The sequence below is a fragment of the Cryptomeria japonica genome, chromosome 9, assembly GCF_030272615.1.
Source record: "Cryptomeria japonica chromosome 9, Sugi_1.0, whole genome shotgun sequence".
Taxonomy (NCBI): Eukaryota; Viridiplantae; Streptophyta; class Pinopsida; order Cupressales; family Cupressaceae; genus Cryptomeria; species Cryptomeria japonica.
In genome coordinates this window covers 664153057-664173257 of record NC_081413.1, presented here as the reverse complement: position 1 = coordinate 664173257, position 20201 = coordinate 664153057, and positions in this window count along the sequence as shown.

Below are 20201 nucleotides of genomic sequence, written 5' to 3'. Positions count from 1 at the left end.
AGGTATTTCTTGTCTCCACACTCCTCAAGGTTCATTGGGAAGACTTCCCAATGCACCTGGGGAAGAGAAAGGAATAAAATATTCCTTGAGAGATGGGGATGAGGAATTAAAAATTTCTCAAAAAGGATAATCTGGGGATTGGAGGAAATAAAGACGAATTAAAAAATCCTTGGAGGAATTAAAAATATCACATTCACCTAGGAAAGGAGCATTTAAGGAAGGTGGTTGGATGGAAGGGACAAGGAGTTGACTTTGTGGTTAATCATGAGGATTAGCCACTAGCAACTCATTAGGAGAGGGATTAGAAGAATGATTAGGTGGGATTAGGGAAAGTGGGATTTGTAGGAGGATTTGACTAGGAGAGAGAATGAGTGGAGGGAATTAAAAATTAGAAGAATAATGATAAGTGAGATAAGGGGCGTCTAGAAGAATTCATTAAGTTAATGATGGATTAGGAAAAAGGTAATTTGTAGGAATCACCTAGATTAATTAATTTATTGAAATTAATTAATTAAAAGAAGGAATTCGGAGATAATTAATTTTAGGGAGTTTTAGAAGAATAAAGGTAGATTGATTTATTAAATAAATTAATCAATAGACTATAGTGACAACATTAATTATATTTAATTAATATTGAGAAGGAATAGGAATTGGCATAATTAATAAATTAATAATGAGAGGAAATTAAATAAATAAATTAAAATAATTAATTTAAGTGTCTACATTTTACCCCTGTTTTACGTAGTGGGAAATTTGGTGATGGGTAAAAGATAGAAGAAAAAGGATTTCCGGATGTAGAATCCAGGTGGTGTATGCCCCCTCGAGAATTTTTCGCAATTTTTTAAAAAATTGGTAGAAAATTATCGAAAAAAGGAAGGAGAAGAAGCGACGAGTGAAGAAGAAAGAAATATAGAGTGCATAGATAAAATAGAAGAGGATATAGAAGGAGGGAGAACATGAAAGGAGTGGGCCTAAAAGGGGGTCCATATAAGCCACATGGGGCCCAATGAAGGGTCATTATCACACATAAGCATTGGACCATCCTAGAGCCTAGAAGAAGAGAAGGAGAGATGGATCGCATTCCCACATGTGAGCACTGCACCGAGAGGATCCGACGGTATGAGAGACGTGAGGGATATGGACCACCAGTATGTATGACTAACCTCCTCTGTGATTTTCTAGATTTTAGGCTAGAATTAGGGCTTAGATTAGGGTAAAAAGTCTAGCGAGGCAGATGTGCTAATCATCATTTCAACGTGCGTACCTCTAGGGTAGTGTGAGCACTAGAGAATAGCGCGATCTCTCACAAGTCGAAGGGAATAACTAGGGGTTATGGGGCGAGCACTCATGTTTGGCGTGGGAACTCGCACTGGAGATAGTTATGGTTACGTTTAGGGTTGGGAAAGGGTAGCATGATGCAGGCACTCATGCTAAGCATAGCTAGGGTTAGGTTTAACATTGGGAAAGGGTATCATAGCACAAATGCTTGTACTAAGGTAAGTTAGGGTTAGGTGGGGCAAGAAGGGGTATGATAGAGCATGCACTCACGCTAGGGTATATTAGGATTAGGTTTAGGGTTGGGAAAGGGTAGCGTGCCATGTGCTCTCGCGCTAGTTTGGTCATGGGTCCCATGTGAAGGTCTGTTAGCGCATGCACCTGTAGAATGGCGCAAGCACCATGGGTTTGGTGTGAGCGCTAGGGAAGAAAGGGATGGGAAAATAGGCTTAAAATTTTGTCTTGGAGTAAGGCACATGTGCATCGAGAGATAAGATAGGGTTTAAGGATATGAGATGATAAATTGTATAGTTGGATGCAGGTGGATTTGGGACCATTGGCGTCAGGGGAGCACTGGCTGACGACCATGATATTCTATCGATAGTTGCAATCAGATGAGTTGGAGATCCTAACTGTTGTGGGGTTGCATTTTGTCGGTAGGTGGCCGAGGATTCGAGCCCACACTGCGATGATGACAACTTTAGTGGAGAGATGGGATAGTAGGTATAACACCTTCCACCTACCTATCGATGAGGTGACAGTGACCTTACTAGATGTATGGAGGATCTTGAAGATCCCCATTCATGGCGTCATCTCGGAGTACCGATTAAATGTGGTAAATTTTTACCTCTGGGAGTTTTGTAAGTATGAGGCACTATTGATGTTGGATAGAAGCAGGATACATTTGGGCAGGGCGATGGGTATCCAACACATTCCTCAGCTAGTACTTATGATTTTCGGATTTATGAGTGGACAGATTATATCTGATCTTCAAGGACATGGGTTTCCCGTCGGATGGAGCAGATGGGTTTATTACATTATTCATGATTGTGCACAGTATGCTTGGGGATCTGTGATGTTGGCTCAGTTGTATCATGATATGCATCTTGTGGTGTATAGGGAGTATGCCATCTTATCTACAGGAGTTACACTACTTCATATCTAGGCTTGAGAGCATGTTGCAGTTACACTGCCAGTAGGTGTACATGATAGGCAGGCTCAACGATCATATATAGACAGGTACAGGGGCCTGCTACATTATACACAAATAGGATCGATATGGTTTTGGTGTTGCATTTTTTACGAGCTTTTGTAGTTCACATGGAGACCATTTTTGGATAGTGAGATATGGAGGAGGGACTGGCAGTTGCACTGGGTTGGAGTGGAGATGTGCTTATTTGTAGGTCTGTATATATTATGCCCCTTATAGAGTAGCAAGAAAGTTAGGCCTGGTCCAGGACATAGTGGGAGACATACCATTGTATCCTTGGATGACACGAGAGGAGAGCTTTTGGGGCCCGACAATGAGTCCATCAGAGGGTAGGACCAGTTTCCAAATGACACCATATTTGTTTGGGATGAGCGGCTCGGGGCGGGAGAGGATCGAGGGACCACTGGAGGATACACGAGCTCGTGGGAGGGACATTTTCCAATGCACCTTACCATCCCTATGGTTTTGGAGGATGATGAGCTGCAACTGACAATAGATAAGGTAGTCAGTGGAGAGGATTATGCACCTGGTGACAGGGTTGTGGTGGGAGTAGGGAGGGGTGTTGGCGGACAACAAAGGAGGGCTAGGGTGGTATGAAGGAGAGAGCCTCAGGAAGGATAGGGACAAGAAAGAGAACCAATGGTAGGGGAGGCAGCTGAGGGAGTGGATGGTGGGGCAAAGGAGGTCGTACCTATGGGCATTCCAAAAGCATAGGTATAGGGTCAAAGGCCGTGGGAGGAGTGTCACAGGCTGATTTTGATAGACCCCAATAGTAGAGAGATGCCACCCAGGCGAGACTACACTCGCTTAAGGATGAGCTATAGATAGAGAGAGCTAGGAGGCGGAGCTTGGAGGCAGAGGTTGAGTTGTTGTGGTGGGAGGTATCAGACCTGATAGAGAGCCTCCATACAACGAGGAAAAAGGTAGATAATTTGAGGTGGGACAAGGAGGAGTTCGAGTGGGTGCTAGAGGAGGCACGATCAGGGACCATAATTGGTGCTTTACAGGACGCTCTCTGCCATTAGGATGATGAGCTAGTGGAGCTGCAAGGCTGACTATGGAGAGAAGAGGCATATGCTAGATGCTTGTGGTGGGAGAGGGATACAACATGTTAGATGTTGGTCCCCGCAGGGCTTGGGCAGATGTATTATGATATGATGCAGCAACGAGAGAGGGCAGAGAGGGTAGGTTGGGAGGTGACCTACTATAGGGGGTTATACCATAGAGTGGTCTTTGTGGAGTAGTGAGCACCCTCGTACACTAAGAGAATGCATTCTCATAGGACATAGAGCCAAGGACCCACACAGAGCTAGCAGACGGGTGGATCGCTGGGTTTTAGGCCACCTAGAGCAGGGGGAGCAGGAGGATCTAGGGGAGGAGGTGATGAGGAGGGTGTTGGGGAGATAGGTGGAGAGAGCTAGCTCCATTTGGCTTATGTGTTGTATTTTGACCCTTTGTGGTGATCATTGTATTATGACAAACATATTCATTTTTTTGAGCTTCTATATATCTGATTTTTTGCGGCGGTGATACATGTATGTTATTATGATGGACTCTATTTATTATTTTATGACATGGTATTCAATGGATGATGATTATGGATGTATTGTGTTCACCATTTTGTGATGCAGGATGGATGCTTATATTTCTATGCTTATGATGAGTTAGTGACATGTTCATGGATGTAGGATGGATGTATGTACATGCATGTATGATATGTTGTGGATGCAGGAAGAGTGACTATGTGGGTGCACATGTTTTTGAGATGTTTTGATGTGTATATATGTTGTATATGAGGATGTTTAATGTATAATGGATATGATGATGTAATAATAAATGTGGATGCAAATGATAAATGCAAAAATGAGGAATTCATGATAAATGTAATGCCACCTATACAAATAATGCAATGTAAATGATTAATGATATGTAAAATAATGTGATCTAAATAAATGATGAAATGAATCAATAATGCAATGTAAATGCAAGATGGACGATGAATCTAATCTAAGAAAATGATTATAATATGAATTTATAATGCAACTTAAATGAATAGATAATGCAATCTAAATGAAATAATGAAATGAATGATGCCACCTAAGTGGATAATGAAATGAATGGATAATGTAACCTAAACGAATATATAATGCAATCTAAATGAAATAATGAAATGAATGATGCCACCTAAGTGGATAATGGAATGAATGGATAATGTAACCTAAATGAATAAATAATGCAATCTAAATGAAATAATGAAATGAATGATGCCACCTAGGTGGATAATGAAATGAATGGATATTGTAGTGTAAATTGTTAGGTCCTGGAGACAACTGAGAGGGGGGGTGAATCAGTTGTCAGATAAATTTAATTCAAAACAATTTAAACAATTTCAATGTTCAATGCCGGTGAAACGGTCTTTTATGTTGGTAGATAGTTTTATTAGTTAATTGCAATACCGGTAAGGATTAATGCATGAAACAAAAAGACAAAGTCATCCACAAAACATAACACCAATATTTGTACATGAAAACCTTGTAAGGGGAAAAACCATAGTGGGAAACCTTACCCACAATCAGATGATACTACTGTAGATAGTAAGTGTATACAAATGAGGTTTGCACATGCAGAAAGGCCAAGCGCCTAGAGCTCACTGCTCAATCACAAATGGGAAGTCACACTGACTTATAGTTGGATGGTTAAATCCAATATGGATGTACTGCTCAGATTAACATCTCTCTATGCTGGATTCAGTACCGGTGTAGTTCTGTTTGTCTTCACAAAACCCTCCTTTAATCTTCAAATGATGTTTGCATGTATAGCTCTGCTTATTCTCACATATACCTTCACACAAACCTTTTTTCGCATTCCATATTCAATCTTAAAAATAAGATCTTATATTTATACCATAACCTAGGATCAATTTTAGTAGGTCAGCTCTAAAGGATAATACAATAAAATCAATTTACAAAAACAATATCCGATGCAATAACCAATTCAACATGTTGGCTTGATGCATTTACAACAATAATAAAATATCTTCATAGTGTGTCATGCTGATTTGGAACAGATGTACTTGTCGGTCTATATCCTGGACCTATTTACCGGTAACAACGAATATGCAATTGTGAATATGCCAATAAAAAAACTTCAAGACAAACTGCCAAACGATGCCTTTGACATAACCAGATGTTTTCCATATCATTCCAAGTGCCGGTGATCATTATATCCTGTCGGTGTACCAGATAACGGTGACTATGCATAAGTCACTTGCTTGCCGGTGAATGTTGCTGACTCTCCAAAGTGCCAGAGTTGATAAGTGTTAGTAGGTGTTGACATCAATGACAAAACCATACCAAAATACCAACATAAATGAGTATTGGAAAATATTTTTGTGAATATTCCCGTAATAATACAACAACCTTAGAGAGAAATAGAAGAATAGGGAAGGAGGGGGGGGGATAAATTGAAGACTCCATGAGGTTATAAGATGGGGAGAATTAGGAATTTACAAAATGATGGGGAAAGTTGTGCACAAAATATGTGGAGAGCCAACCTAGGTTAATATTTCCCTAGGTAACCTGTACCATTGATTATAGGAACCAGGATGCCATGAGAAACCCAAGGCGTAGATTGACTCATAGTCAAATGGGAATTCCTTACACATAGCTATGTAAGTGTTGAAGAACACTGGTACAAAATTGTGGGTACGTGCAAGGAAACCCTCACATACACCAATATCCCTTGTATATGATAAGGTAAGTGTTGATAAACACTAATACCAGGTCATTGGTTCATACGAGAGAGATCCAAAACACACCATGCCATAAAAATATGCCCCAGTATGCACCTATTTTAAACATACCCGGATATGGAAGATCCAAGCAGTCGTAGGACAAAATATGCAAATCAAAATGAAAATCCGAGAAGTGAAACAAGTCACCCATGCAAGACCAACTGACGTCTCTTGCTAAGAGTAGGATTAGGATGAAGGATTAGACTGCCATGCGAGGGAAGGATTCATCCCTAGGGAAAAGGATAGGGTGGGTGGATTTAGACAAGGCAATTGACCAGATGACCTTGAAGACTAACTTGCAGACTTAAGACTGACCTCAATACTTGACGAAGCTCACGCAGAGGCACAAGCTTAGGAAAAGGGAGACAAAAGCTCAATTTAATGGGACAATCTTTATTCATGATTTAGGTGAAGCCTCATCATCATACGAGTAATTATTCTGGTAGGAGTGGAGGAATGCCATGGAGGTTGAATTGGATAGTGAGGGTGATGGATATGAGGTGATGGAGCACTGACCTAATAGACGATGAATCTAGATTATTTACCTTAGCATCTACATGCGAGTTTTCACCAAGGTACTTGCCCATAGCACCACAAAGTGGTTTTCACAATTCATGACCTTATGAGGAATAGGCATAGAATCTCTTTAGGTGCATTATTTTCATCAAATCATCGAAAGGATCTCCTTCAGGAGTAGCCAATTGATATGCCCTTGATCCATACTTTGTTGTGATCACATATGGTCCAAGCCAATTAGGAGAAAACTTGCCTTTCTTCTCTCTTTCTTGAAGGTTTCTTTGATTTTCCATGAGGACGAGATCACCAATTTCAAATTCCTAGATTCGAACCTTCTTGTTGTAACTCAAGCATAGGAGATCCGATATACCCGAAGATGGTTTAAGGTCTTGAGGCACCTTTCATGCAGCAGTTCTAGCTCTTGTAGTCTGGAAACTTTGTATTCCTCGTCTGGGAGGATATTCCATAGCGACACCCTTAGAGAGGGGATCTCGATCTCAAGAGGGAGGATGAATTTAGAGCCAAAGACAAGGGAATATGGGGTGGCACCTGTGGGTGTGCAAATAGAGGTACGGTAGGCCCATAGAGCAGGGTGGAGTTGGAGGTGCCAATCATGACCAACTTCATTGACTATCTTTTTGAGGATTTTGATTATGGTTTTGTTAGAAGCCTCAACTTAACCATTACCTTGTGGGTAATACGGGGTGGAGAAGCGATGTTGGATGTCAAATTTCTGACATAGGTCTTTAACATCCTGATTTTTGAATGGTCTCCCATTATCTATGATGATGACTTTGGGGATTCCATATCAGTAGATTAAATAGTTCAAGATGAATTTGGAGATCTATTTTCTGATGGTGAAGATAAGGGGAATAGCCTCCACCCACTTGGTGAAGTATTCAGTGGTGGTGATAATTAATTTGTGGCCATTGGAGGATGTAGGGTGGATTTTCCCAATGAGATCGAACCCCCGCTGTGAGAAGGGACAAGGTGTAATAAATGGTTGCAATTCTTGTGATGGTGCGCAGATCTTATCACCATGTTTCTAGAAAGGGATACATTTCTTCACATAATTGTATGCATCTACCTCCATTATAGGCTAGTAGTCTCCTTAGGCAGAGGTTTAGTGAAAATATCTGCAATCTGCTCTTTAGTATTCACATAAACCAGTTTTACTTCTTTTGCTTCAACATTTTCTTTCAGAAAGTTCAATTTGATAGAAACATGTTTAGTTTTAGAATGTAGTACCGAATTCTTAGATATATCAATTGTTGCAGTGTTATCACAATAGATAGTTATAGGTTCCTTGCAATTTACCTTTATGTCCTTCAACATTTGTTTAAGCCATAATACCTGTGTACATTTTGTTGTTGCTGCAACATATTCTGATTCTGCTGTTGACAAAGACATACAACTTTATTTCTTATTTAACCAAGAAATTAATCTGTTACCAAATAAAAATGCTCCGCCGGTGGTGCTTTTCCTGTCATCTACATCTCCTACCCAATTTGCATCTGTGTATGCACATAATTCAAAGTTTTCATCTCTAGGATACCATAAGCCAAGATTTGTAGTGCCTTGTAAGTACCGGAAAATCCTTTTTACTACTGATTCATGATTTTCTCTAGGATTACTTTGAAATCTTGAAACAATACATACTGCATCCATAATGTCAGGTCTTGTTTGTGTCAAATATAGTAGACCTCCTATCATTGATTTGTACCTTGTTGGATTAACAGGTGTTGACTCATCCCTTAGCGATAATTTGTCATTTGTAGTCATAGGTGTGCTTACCGGTTTGGAGTTTTCCATTCCAAATTTCTTTAATAACTCCTTTAAGTACTTGGACTGACTTAAGAATATACCATTATCAGTTTGTGAAATCTGCAATCCTAAAAAGAATTTTACTTCTCCAATCATAGACATTTCAAATTCTTGCTGCATTTTAATAGAAAAGTTCTTGCATAGACTATCTCCTGCTCCAAAGATTATATCATCAACAAAAACTTCTATAACCAAGATGTCAACATTAGTTACTTTGTAGTATAAATTGTTGTCAGCATTACCTTTAGAAAAACCAATCTTGAAAAGATATTTATCCAATCTTGCATACCAAGCTCTTGGAGCTTGCTTCAATCCATACAAAGCTTTCTTTAATCTGCAAACCATATCTTTATTTTCTGTCAAAGAAAGTCCATCAGGTTGTTCAATGTAAACTTCTTCTTCAAGATCTCCATTTAGAAATGCACATTTGACATCCATTTGATAAACTTTATAGTTCTTATGTGCTGCAAAAGCCAAAAGTAATCTAACTGCTTCAATCTTAGCTACCGGTGCAAATGTTTCATTGTAATCAATTCCTTCTTTTTGAGAATATCCCTTACATACTAGTCTTGCTTTATTTTTGATTACCTTACCATCTTCATTAAGTTTGTTTCTAAATACCCATTTGATTCCAATTACATTTTTTTCTTTAGGCCGGGGAACTAATGTCCATGTGTTATTTTTCTCAATTTATTCTAATTCTTCTTCCATAGCTTTAATCTAGTGTTTATCCTCATATGCTTCATTAATTGATGCTGGTTCAATTTGAGAAATAAGACATACCTCTTCATTTGCCAATCTTCCTCTTGTCATAAATCCTCTATATTTGTTTCCAATTATCTGATCTTCAAAATGATTCAGTTTTACATACCAGGGTGTCTTTGTTTGTAGTTGTTCCTCAGTCACAATGGAATTTTCAGATGATACTGGTGTAACTGGATCTTCATTCTGTGCCGGTGGGTTCAATGTAGGTTCATTTGTCAGAATCTCTGTTGCCAGTTCAAAATCTATATACCTTGAAGTTCCTCTAAATTGTTCATCAATCTTCACATTTCTACTCTCAACAATTTTCTGTAATCTTTTGTTAAAACATCTGTATGCTTTTCTCTTAGATGAATAACCAAGAAATATTCCTTCATCACTTCTAGGATCGAATTTTCCAATATACTCATCTCTCCTAATGTAGCATTTACTTCCAAAAATTCTGAAATATTTAAGAGTATGAGTAATACCAAACCATAGTTCATGAGGGGTCTTACCGGTTTCACCTTTGATGTGAACTTTGTTGAATGTATAGACTGTTGTACTTACTGCTTCTCTCCAATATACATGTGGTAGATTTAATTTAGACAACATACTTCTTGCTGCATCCAAGATAGTTTTGTTCTTCCTTTGTACAACTCCATTCTGTTGTGGTGTCCGGGGTGCTGATAGTTGTCTTCTGATTCCATTCACTTCACAGAATGTATTAAATTCCTTAGATGTAAACTCACCTCCTTGATCTGATCTTAGACATTTGATTTTCTTACCGGTTTCATTTTCTACCATTGCTTTGAATAGTTTGAATTTCCTAAGTGCTTCTGATTTTTTTTTGAGAAAGGTAACCCAACACATTCTAGAATAGTCATCAATAATTAGCATGAAATATCTATCACCTTGTAAACTTTTAGTTCTAGTTGGACCACATAAACTAGTATGAATTAAGTCAAGAACATTATTTGATTTTTTTGGAATACTTTTAAAAGTAGCTCTAACTTGTTTTCCAAATTGACATTCCTTACATACCAGATTGTGAGGCTTAACAATCTTAGGTAAATCTCTAATTGCCTTAGTAGTACTGATCTTCACAATGCAATCAAAATTTACATGATAGGGTCTCTTATTCCATAGCCAACTTTCATCAATATGTGCAATCAAGCATGTCTTTTCATTGTTATTCAAATGAAAGATATTACCTCTAGTTTCATTACCGGTTGCAATTTCCAAACTAGATCTGTTCATAATTTTGCATTTACCATTCTTGAATTGTAACTGAAATCCTTTTTCAAATAATTGACCAATACTCAAAAGATTATGTTTTAAACCTTCAACATAGTAGACATTATCAGTATTGTGCTTAGCATCAAGAGATATTGTACCTTTTCCTTTGATCAAGCAAGCTTTATCATCTCCAAATCTTACCAAACCTCCATTATATTCCTGAAAAGTTAAGAATTTACTTTTGTCACCAGTCATGTGATGTGAGCATCCTGAATCAATGATCCATTCATCCTTAGTTTCAATTTTAGCAGCCAAGGCCTGTTCTATCGGTTGAACAGTAGGTGCTGGTTGATTTTCTGTTATAGCAACAAAAACCCATCCATTTTCTGTCGGATCCTCATCAGATTCATTAGTGACTCCTTCATCAGCAAGATAACAAGATTTGTCTTTATTCTTCTTAAATTTGTATCTCTAATATTCAGGGTTAGGCTTATATGTTCTTCTAGCTTCTTCTCTTAGTCTAGCATGTCTATCAGGGCATCTTGAAGCCATATGACCAATCTTATTATAGTTAAAACATTTAAAGGGTGCTTTACCTTCATACTTACTTCCAACTGGACCTTTAGGCATTTTTCTTGCAAATAGTGCTTCAAGTTCTTCAAGTTCTTCATTTTCTCTCCTACTTTCTTCAAGTTCTCTTGCATAAAAGGCTTTCCAATCAGACTTGTCAAATGATGGTGCAGATGATGTTGATGCCTTAAAAGCTAAGTCTGTCTTTATAGTAGCAACGGGACCAAATTCCTCAATTTCAAAGGCTGATAGTTTTCCAATCAATGTATCCCTAGTTACTGATGTGTTAGGCATTGTTCTTAGTTCATTTATTGTAATAACTTTCATTTTATATGTCGGTGGTAATCCTCTTAAAACTTTTGAAACAATTTCATCTTCACTTAAGGTTCCTCCACAACATTTAATACCCAAAACAATTTCATTTACTTTTTCCATAAAAGAAGAAATCCTTTCATCTTCTTCCATTTTCAGACTTTCATACCTGACCCGGAAGCTTTCAAGTTTTGTAATTTTGACTGTGGAATCTCCTTCATTTAGTGTTTCCAAATGATCCCAAATAGCTTTAGCAGTAGACCTATCTGATAATTCAATGATTTGCTGATCTGATAATGCGCTTGAGAGTGCTTCTCTTGCCTTGCAATCATTCTCTTCATCTTTAGTCAGATTTGGTGGATTAGGCTGACTTGTACTAGGAGTAGTATAGCCATTCTTTGTTACATCCCAAATATCCTTTCCAATGTAATTCAGATGTGTCTCCATCCTGATCTTCCATATCCCATAGTTGGTTCCATCAAGTTTAGGACTATCCTTCCTGAAATAGTTAAAAGATATTGGATCTCCTTAAGCTGTTAAACTTCTGCAAAAAGAATTCTAGGCTCTGATACCAATTGTTAGGTCCCAGAGAAAACCGAGAGGGGGGGGGGGTGAATCAATTGTCAGATAAATTTAATTCAAAACAATTTAAACAATTTCAATGTTCAATGCCGGTGAAATAGTCTTTTATGCCGGTAGATAGTTTTATCAGTTAATTGCAATATCGGTAATGATTAATGTATGAAATAGAAAGACAAAGTCATCCACAACACATAACACCAATATTTGTACGTGGATACCCTGTAAGGGGAAAAACCATGGTGGGAAACCTTACCCACAATCAGATGATACTACTGCATATAGTAAGTGTATACAAATGGGGTTTGCACATGTAGAAAAGCCAAGCACCTAGAGCTCACTACTCAATCACAAATGAGAAGTCACACTGACTTACAGTTGTATGGTTAAATCCAATATGGATGTACTGCTCAGATTAACATCTCTCTATGCTGGATTCAGTAATGGTGTAGTTCTGTTTGTATTCAAAAAACCCTCCTTTAATCTTCAAATGATGTCTACGTGTATAGCTCTACTTATTCTCGCATATACCTTCACACAACCCTTTTTTCGCATTCCACAATTGATCTTACAAATAAGACCTTATATTTATACCATAACCTAGGATCAATTTTAGTAGGTTGGCTCTAAAGGATAATACAATAAAATCAATTTACAAAAACAATATCCAATGCAATAACCGATTCAACATGTCGGCTTGATGCATTTACAACAATAATAAAATATCTTCATAGTGTGTCATGTTGATTTGGAATAGATGAACTTGTCAGTGTATATCCTGGACCTATTTGCCGGTAACAACAAATATACAATTGTGAATATGCCAATAAAAAAAATTCAAGACAAAGTGCCAAATGATGTCTTTGACATAACCAGATGTTTTCCATATCGTTCCAAGTGTCGGGGATCATTATATCCTGCCGGTGTACCAGATATCGATGACTGTACATAAGTCACTTGCTTGCCGGTGAATGTTGCTAATTCTCCAAAGTGCCAGAGTTGATAAGTGTTAGTAGGTGTTGACATCAATGAAAAAACCATACCAAAATACCAACATAAATGAGTATTGGAAAATATTTTTGTGAATATGCCCGTAATAATACAATGACCTTAGATAGAAATAGAAGAATAGGGAAGGGGGGGGGGATAAATTGAAGACTCCATGGGGTTATAAGATGGGGAGAATTAGGAATTTATAGAATGATGGGGAAAGTTGTGCACAAAATATGTGGAAGCCAACCTAGTTTAATATTTCCCTAGGTAACCTGCACCCTTGATTATAGGAACCAGGATGCCATGAGAAACCCAAGGCTTGGATTGACTCACAGTCAAATGGGAATTGCTTACACATAGCTATGTAAGTGTTGAAGAACACTAGTACAAAGTTGTGGCTACATGCAAGGAAACCCTCCCAGACAACAATATCCCTTGTATATGATAAGGTAAGTGTTGATAAACATTGATACCAGGTCACTGGTTCATACAAGAGAGATACAAAACACACCATGCCATAAAAATATGCCCCAGTATGCACCTATTTTAAACATACTCGGATATGGAAGATCTAAGAAGTCGTAGGACAAAATATACAAATCAAAATGAAAATCCAAGAAGTGAAACAAGTCACCCATGCAAGACCAACTGACGTCTCTTGCTAAGAGTAGGATTAGGATGAAGGATTAGACTGCCATGCGAGGGAAGGATTCATCCCTAGGGAAAAGGATAGGGTTGGTGGATTGGACAAGGCAATTGACCAGATGACCTTGAAGACTAACTTGTAGACTTAAGACTGACCTCAATACTTGACGAAGCTCACATAGAGGCACAAGCTTAGGAAAAGGGAGACAAAAGCTCAGTTTAATGGGACAATCTTTATTCATGATTTAGGTGAAGCCTCATCATCATACGAGTAATTATTCTGGCAAGAGTGGAGGAATGTCATGGAGGTTGAATTGGATAATGAGGGTGATGAAGCATTGACCTAATAGATGATGAATCTAGATTATTTACCTTAGCATCTACATGCGGGTTTTCACCAAGGTACTTGCCCATAGCACCACAAAGTGTTTTTCACAATTCATGACCTTATGAGGAATAGGCATAGAATCTCTTTAGGTGAATTATTTTCATCAAATCATCGAAAGGATCTCCTTCAAGGGTAGCCAATTGATATGCCCTTGATCCATACTTTGTTGTGATCACATATGGTCCAAGCCAATTAGGCTAAAACTTGCCTTTCTTCTCTCTTTCTTGAAGGTTTCTTTGATTTTCCATGAGGACAAGATCACCAATTTCAAATTCCTTGATTCCAACCTTGTTGTTGTAACTCAAGCATAGGAGATCCTGATATACCCGAAGATGGTTTAAGGTCTTGAGGCACCTTTCATGCAGCAGTTCTAGCTCTTGTAGTTTGGAAACTCTGTATTCCTCATCTGGGAGGATATTCCATAGTGACACCCTTAGAGAGGGGATCTCGATCTCAAGAGGGAGGATGAATTTAGAGCCAAAGACAAGGGAATATGGGGTGGCGCCTGTGGGTGTGCGAATAGAGGTACGGTATGCCCATAGAGCAGGGTGGAGTTGGAGGTGCCAATCATGACCAACTTCATTGACTGTCTTTTTGAGGATTTTGATTAAGGTTTTGTTAGAAGCCTCAACTTAGCCATTACCTTGTGGGTAATACGGGGTGGAGAAGCGATGTTGGATATCGAATTTCTAACATAGCTCTTTAACATCCTGATTTTTGAATGGTCTCCCATTATCTGTGATGATGACTTTGGGGATTCCATATCAGCAGATTAAATAGTTCAAGATGAATTTGGAGATCTATTTTCTGATGGTGAAGATAAGGGGAATAGCCTCCACCCACTTGGTGAAGTATTCAGTGGCAGTGATAATTAATTTGTGACCATTGGAGGATGTAGGGTGGATTTTCCTAATGAGATCGAGCCCCCACTATGAGAAGGGACAAGGTGTTATAAATGGTTGCAATTCTTGTGATGGTGTATGGATCTTATCACCATGTTTCTAGAAAGGGATACATTTCTTCACATAATTGTATGCATCTACCTCCATTCTAGGCCAGTAGTATCCCATTTGCAAAAGATTTTTAGCGAAAGTGAGCCCACTTGAGTGTGCCCCACAAATACCTTCATGCACTTCACGTAGTTCCCATTCAACCTCTTGTTTGTCTAAACACCTTACGAGGGAACCATCAAAATGCCTTCTGAATAAGGTGTCTCCAAGGATAGTGTAACGAGCAAATCGATGAATGAAGGGTTGTTGTTGGGTTTTGGTAAGGTTTGGGGGAATGGTGTTGTCTCTTAAGTAAGAGAAGGTCTCTTGATACCAAGGGGATTTGGTACCAATGAGTATGAACATCATTTCAAATTCTAGTAAATTGTATGTCAGTATGAATAATTGCTCGACCAAGAACTCACACTTCTGGCTATGTGTCGACATCTGAAGGAGGGAGCCAATGGTGGCCATTGCATTTGCATCTTTGTTGTTTGTTCGTGGAATTTGATCAAACTTGATTGTTGTGAAATGCTACTTAAGATCTTCAACCATACTACGATAGGGAATAAGCTTGTCATCTTTTGCTTGATATTCATCATTGACTTATTTAATGATAAGTTGGGAATCACCATAAGCATTTAATTCCAATATCTTCCATTGGATAGCCAAACATAGTCCAGTAATCAATGCCTCATATTCTACGATGTTGTTGGTACATTCAAAGGCTATCTTGTATAATTTTGGGATGCAATCTCCTTGAGGTGTGATCAATAATATTCCTATCCCCGATCCATTTTGGGTGCAAGAACCATCAAAGTACAATTGCCATGTGGAGGATGTGGTGATAGTCATTATGAATTCGTCTCGCAACTATGTAAGGATCAGATGGTCACTTAGAAGTGGAGCGTCAACCAGTTGGTCTATGATCACTTGTTGTTTGATTTCTTTTCTATCCACATATTCAATGTCAAACTTTCTTAACAACATGACCCATTTAGTAGTCCTGCCAGTGAGGGCAACTTTTGACAAGAGATATTTGAGAGGGTCAATCTTAGCAATCAGTTTTCTTTTTTTGTTGAGCATGTAGTGCCAGAGTTTTTGTGTACTAAAGACAAGTGCTAAGCATGCTATTTCAATGGGGTATAATTGAGCTCATAACCCACGAGTGTTTGACTGATGTAGTATAAGGCATGCTCCTTTCATCAATCATTTGTTTGTTCCAATAATGCCCCCAATGCCACTGTAGTGGCAAATATGTACAAAAGAAGAGGCTTTCTAGGAGTAGGAGGCATAAGAATTGGAGGTAACGTTAGATATTCTTTTAGTTTTTTAAAATCCTTTTGACATAGGTAGTCCCATTTGAATTTTGTGTCTTTGCACAACAGGTGTGAAAATGGATGGCATTTATCTACAAGTTGTGAGATGAAGTGCTTGATAGATTGGAGTTTCCCTTGGAGGTTGCGTAGTTATCTAAGGGTCTTTGGGGGAGGCATTTGCATGATGGATTTCACCTTTGTAGGATCAACCTTGATGCCTCTGCGGGAAACAATGAAGCCTAGCAGTTTTCTTGATGTGACACCAAAGACACACTTCTTAGGATTGAGGCGTAGTTTTTATTTTTCTAATCTTTTAAAGATCTTCCTTAAGATAGGGATGTGCTCATGTCTTGTCTTTGATTTGCCTAGAAGATCGTCCACATAGTCCTCAATGATTTTGTGCAAGAGGTCATGAAAAATTGTTGTTATTGCATGTTAATATATAGCTCCAACATTTTTGAGACCAAAAGGCATGACCCGGTAACAGAAAGTCCCCCATGGTGTTGTGAATGCAATTTTGTGTTGATCTTCCTCTGCGATCTCGATCTAAATATATCCAAAAAATCCATCCATAAGTGATAACATTTCATGTACCATTGTGAGATCTACAATCATGTCTATGTTGGGGAGCGAGAAATCATCCTTAGGGTGAGCATTATTTAGATCTCAGAAATTAGTACAAATGTGGATGCCCCTAGCGGTTTTGCCAATAGGTACAATGTTGGATATCCATTTAGGATAGTCTATTGGTTTGATGAATCCTACATCCAACATTTTTTCAAGTTCTACCTTAACTAGGAGTGCAATGTGTGGGTGTATCTTGCATAACTTCTTCTTTATTGATTTTGCATCTAGACAGACAACAAGATTATGAACCACCAAAGTCATGATCTAGACCTGGCATATCAACATAGGACCAAGCGAAGTTGATTTTTGTCTCTATGAGGAAATTGATGAAGCTCTGTCTCTCTTGATATGTTAGGGACTTGGCGATGAGCACATTCTTTGGGGTATCTTCAGTACCCATATTGATAGTATCTCTCTCCTTTGTTAACAAATTTGACCTGTCCTATGGAAGAGGACCAATGGTAGGGAGGTCAAGTCCCTCATCTTCAAGTGCCTTTTCTAGGTTTTTACTTTCAGATATGCGCTTTGTTTTTAGTTTTTTCTCATCCAAAGGTGCCTCAGAGAGGTTTTCACCTAGGGAATCATGTTTTTTCTTTTTATTATCTTTTTTGGTGACTAAGGGAATCGACCTAACTACCAAAGTATCCTTTTTCATATAGTTGAATCCCATGCACTTTGTTGTAGCCTTCCAACTTACGCATAGTCAGGAGATTTATGAGAGTGTTATCATCGGTGCAGACATCTAAAGTGGGTTTGTCTCGTTGGTCCCAACCTATGAATTTGGGATGGACAAGATGTATCTCATGAAAAATGGGAGGGGTTATGGGAGTGATGGTGTTCATGTGGGTGTCATCTTCATATTCAAAAGGAATTTCATGGAACTCCTCTTCATCAAAGTCTTCGACATCCAAAGAAGGACTTGAAGGGGCACTAGTGATAGTGATCTTAGACACTGGAGTATACCCCAAGCCCCTGTTATACTTGTATGAGATGGGATTTATTAGTACTTTTGTTCCTTTCTCCTCTGCTCCGAGGCCATGTCCTTTGTAACCCATCTTTTCTACAATAGCTGATGCTTTTGGATACATTTTCTTAGGTATTTTTGCTAGATACTCGTCTTCTTCTTGGTACAACCATGAAGACACATTTGTCTCAAGACTCTCCTCATCAAGTGGACCCCATTGCTTAAAGGTGCTATCCTTAAATTATATAACAAGTTTTTGCTCCTTTTTTATTTCTTTGGGCTTGCCAAATGATTTATAAGACAAAGGGAGATTGCCTTTTAACAAGACATCCTCGAGTTTATATTCTCCATAACCATTGTCTAGGATCTTTATTTTGGGCTTTGCTTGAGATGAGGTGGAGGCAAAATTTGATACGTTAGATGGAGGAGTGGGGGCGAGTCTATTTAATGGGAAATGATATGGATGCTTCCCTTCTAAAAGATTGCAATACTGAAAGGGTTGTGGATCACCTTTAATAGTGATCTCTCTTCTATTGAAGGGGAATTTGATGCATTGATGATAAGTGGAAGGGATTACCTAAAGGGAATGAATCCATGGTCGTCCAAGGAGGATGTTATAAGGGAGATCAAGATCTAGGACTTGGCAAGGTGTCTCAATTGTAATAGGGCCCACTTGAGAGGAAAGGTGATCATGCCTTTATAAACTCTGTCTGCATCATCATATGCTTTTATTGTGATTCTTCCTGATGTATCTACCAGGTCCTAAGCAAGCCCCAATTATTTTATTAACTTATATGTACACAATTGATTTTGGATCCACCATCTATCAAGATATGTTTAACCTTGTGATTTTGGATGAGGGCTTTGATGTGCAAAGGTTTATTATGGTCTTCATCTGTAAGAGAGTCATTGGAGGTGAACACAAGGTGTTGTTGGGCAGCAAGGTTTCCTATGAGAGCTTGAAATTATGTAGCATTGATAATATTGGGAACGCGATACTCAAGAAGGGCTTGTTCCAAAATTTCCTTGTGGATTTGGGAAGTTTTGAGAAGTTCTAGGATGGATATCTACGCAGGGAACTTTCCAAGATGATCAAGGAGATCATATCGGCGATTGGAAGACATGGGGGGAGGGTTTGGTTGGGGAGGGGCTCCTTGGACACTTACTCTCCCACAATGGGTAGTTGCATTACAGTGATTCTGAGAAGAGGGAGGTGTGGCACCTTGAATGACTATCTTAGAGGGATTAGGTCAACTTTTTGACCGGGATGAAGTAGGACCACCTTGGATAATGATCCTAGGTCTATTTTGGGGCAGGGGATGGTTATATCCTTGTATAGTTATGACATAAACATGAGTATCTGAAGGCTCGATGCGACCTACAAAGTTGTCAAAACCTATTATGTGGTTGGTATAATCATAGTTCATAGCATTAGATGATGAGCCTTTACCTTTATCATGTTTTGGGAAGGGTTCCTGGTATATTTTGAGTTTGTCATGTTTTTACCAGGTTTTGAAGTTGCTACCTCAATATCACCTCTATCAATGAGATATTGTACGTAGATTTTAAGCTTCATACAATTTTATGTATTATTTTCACTGATACGATGATATTCACAATACTCATTCTCATTATACCACCTAGATTTGGGTTTATTAGGGTCGAACGGGTGAGTTATCAGAAAGACCACTGCGCCTACTTGGACAAGCTTTGGAAACACCACTTCAATGGGCTCGACAAGAGGAGTAAAGTCTCTTGGAGTCCTGTTATTGGATCATGGAGATCATCCTTGGACTAAGAAATTGTTTGGGGGGGTTTAAGATTGATTTTGATTATTTTGATTGTTGAATTGGTGATTGGTGGTGGCGGGATTTGGAGGAGCGGCCACGGTCTAGACCCGTTTTGCATCAATCAGACCATCATTGACTATGTTCTTGTTTTTATACCAAAATTTTGGTTTATCATTATGGTAAGAGGAGGGATTTTGACTTGATTTTTGGTAATGTTTTAAGGTTCCTCCCTCTAAAAAGACATGTTCAAGAGGTAGGCCCTTGTCAGTCAATTTTTGGAAAGATTTTATACATTGAGATGCCAAAGGTCTTGATAGCTTGGGCACCAAATTCTTTTGAAATAATTCAACTTGGTGTTGTTCTGACATGTCCCATTGGAATTTCTTGATGAGATGTCACCATCTTTGCAAGAAGTTAGCGAAAGTCT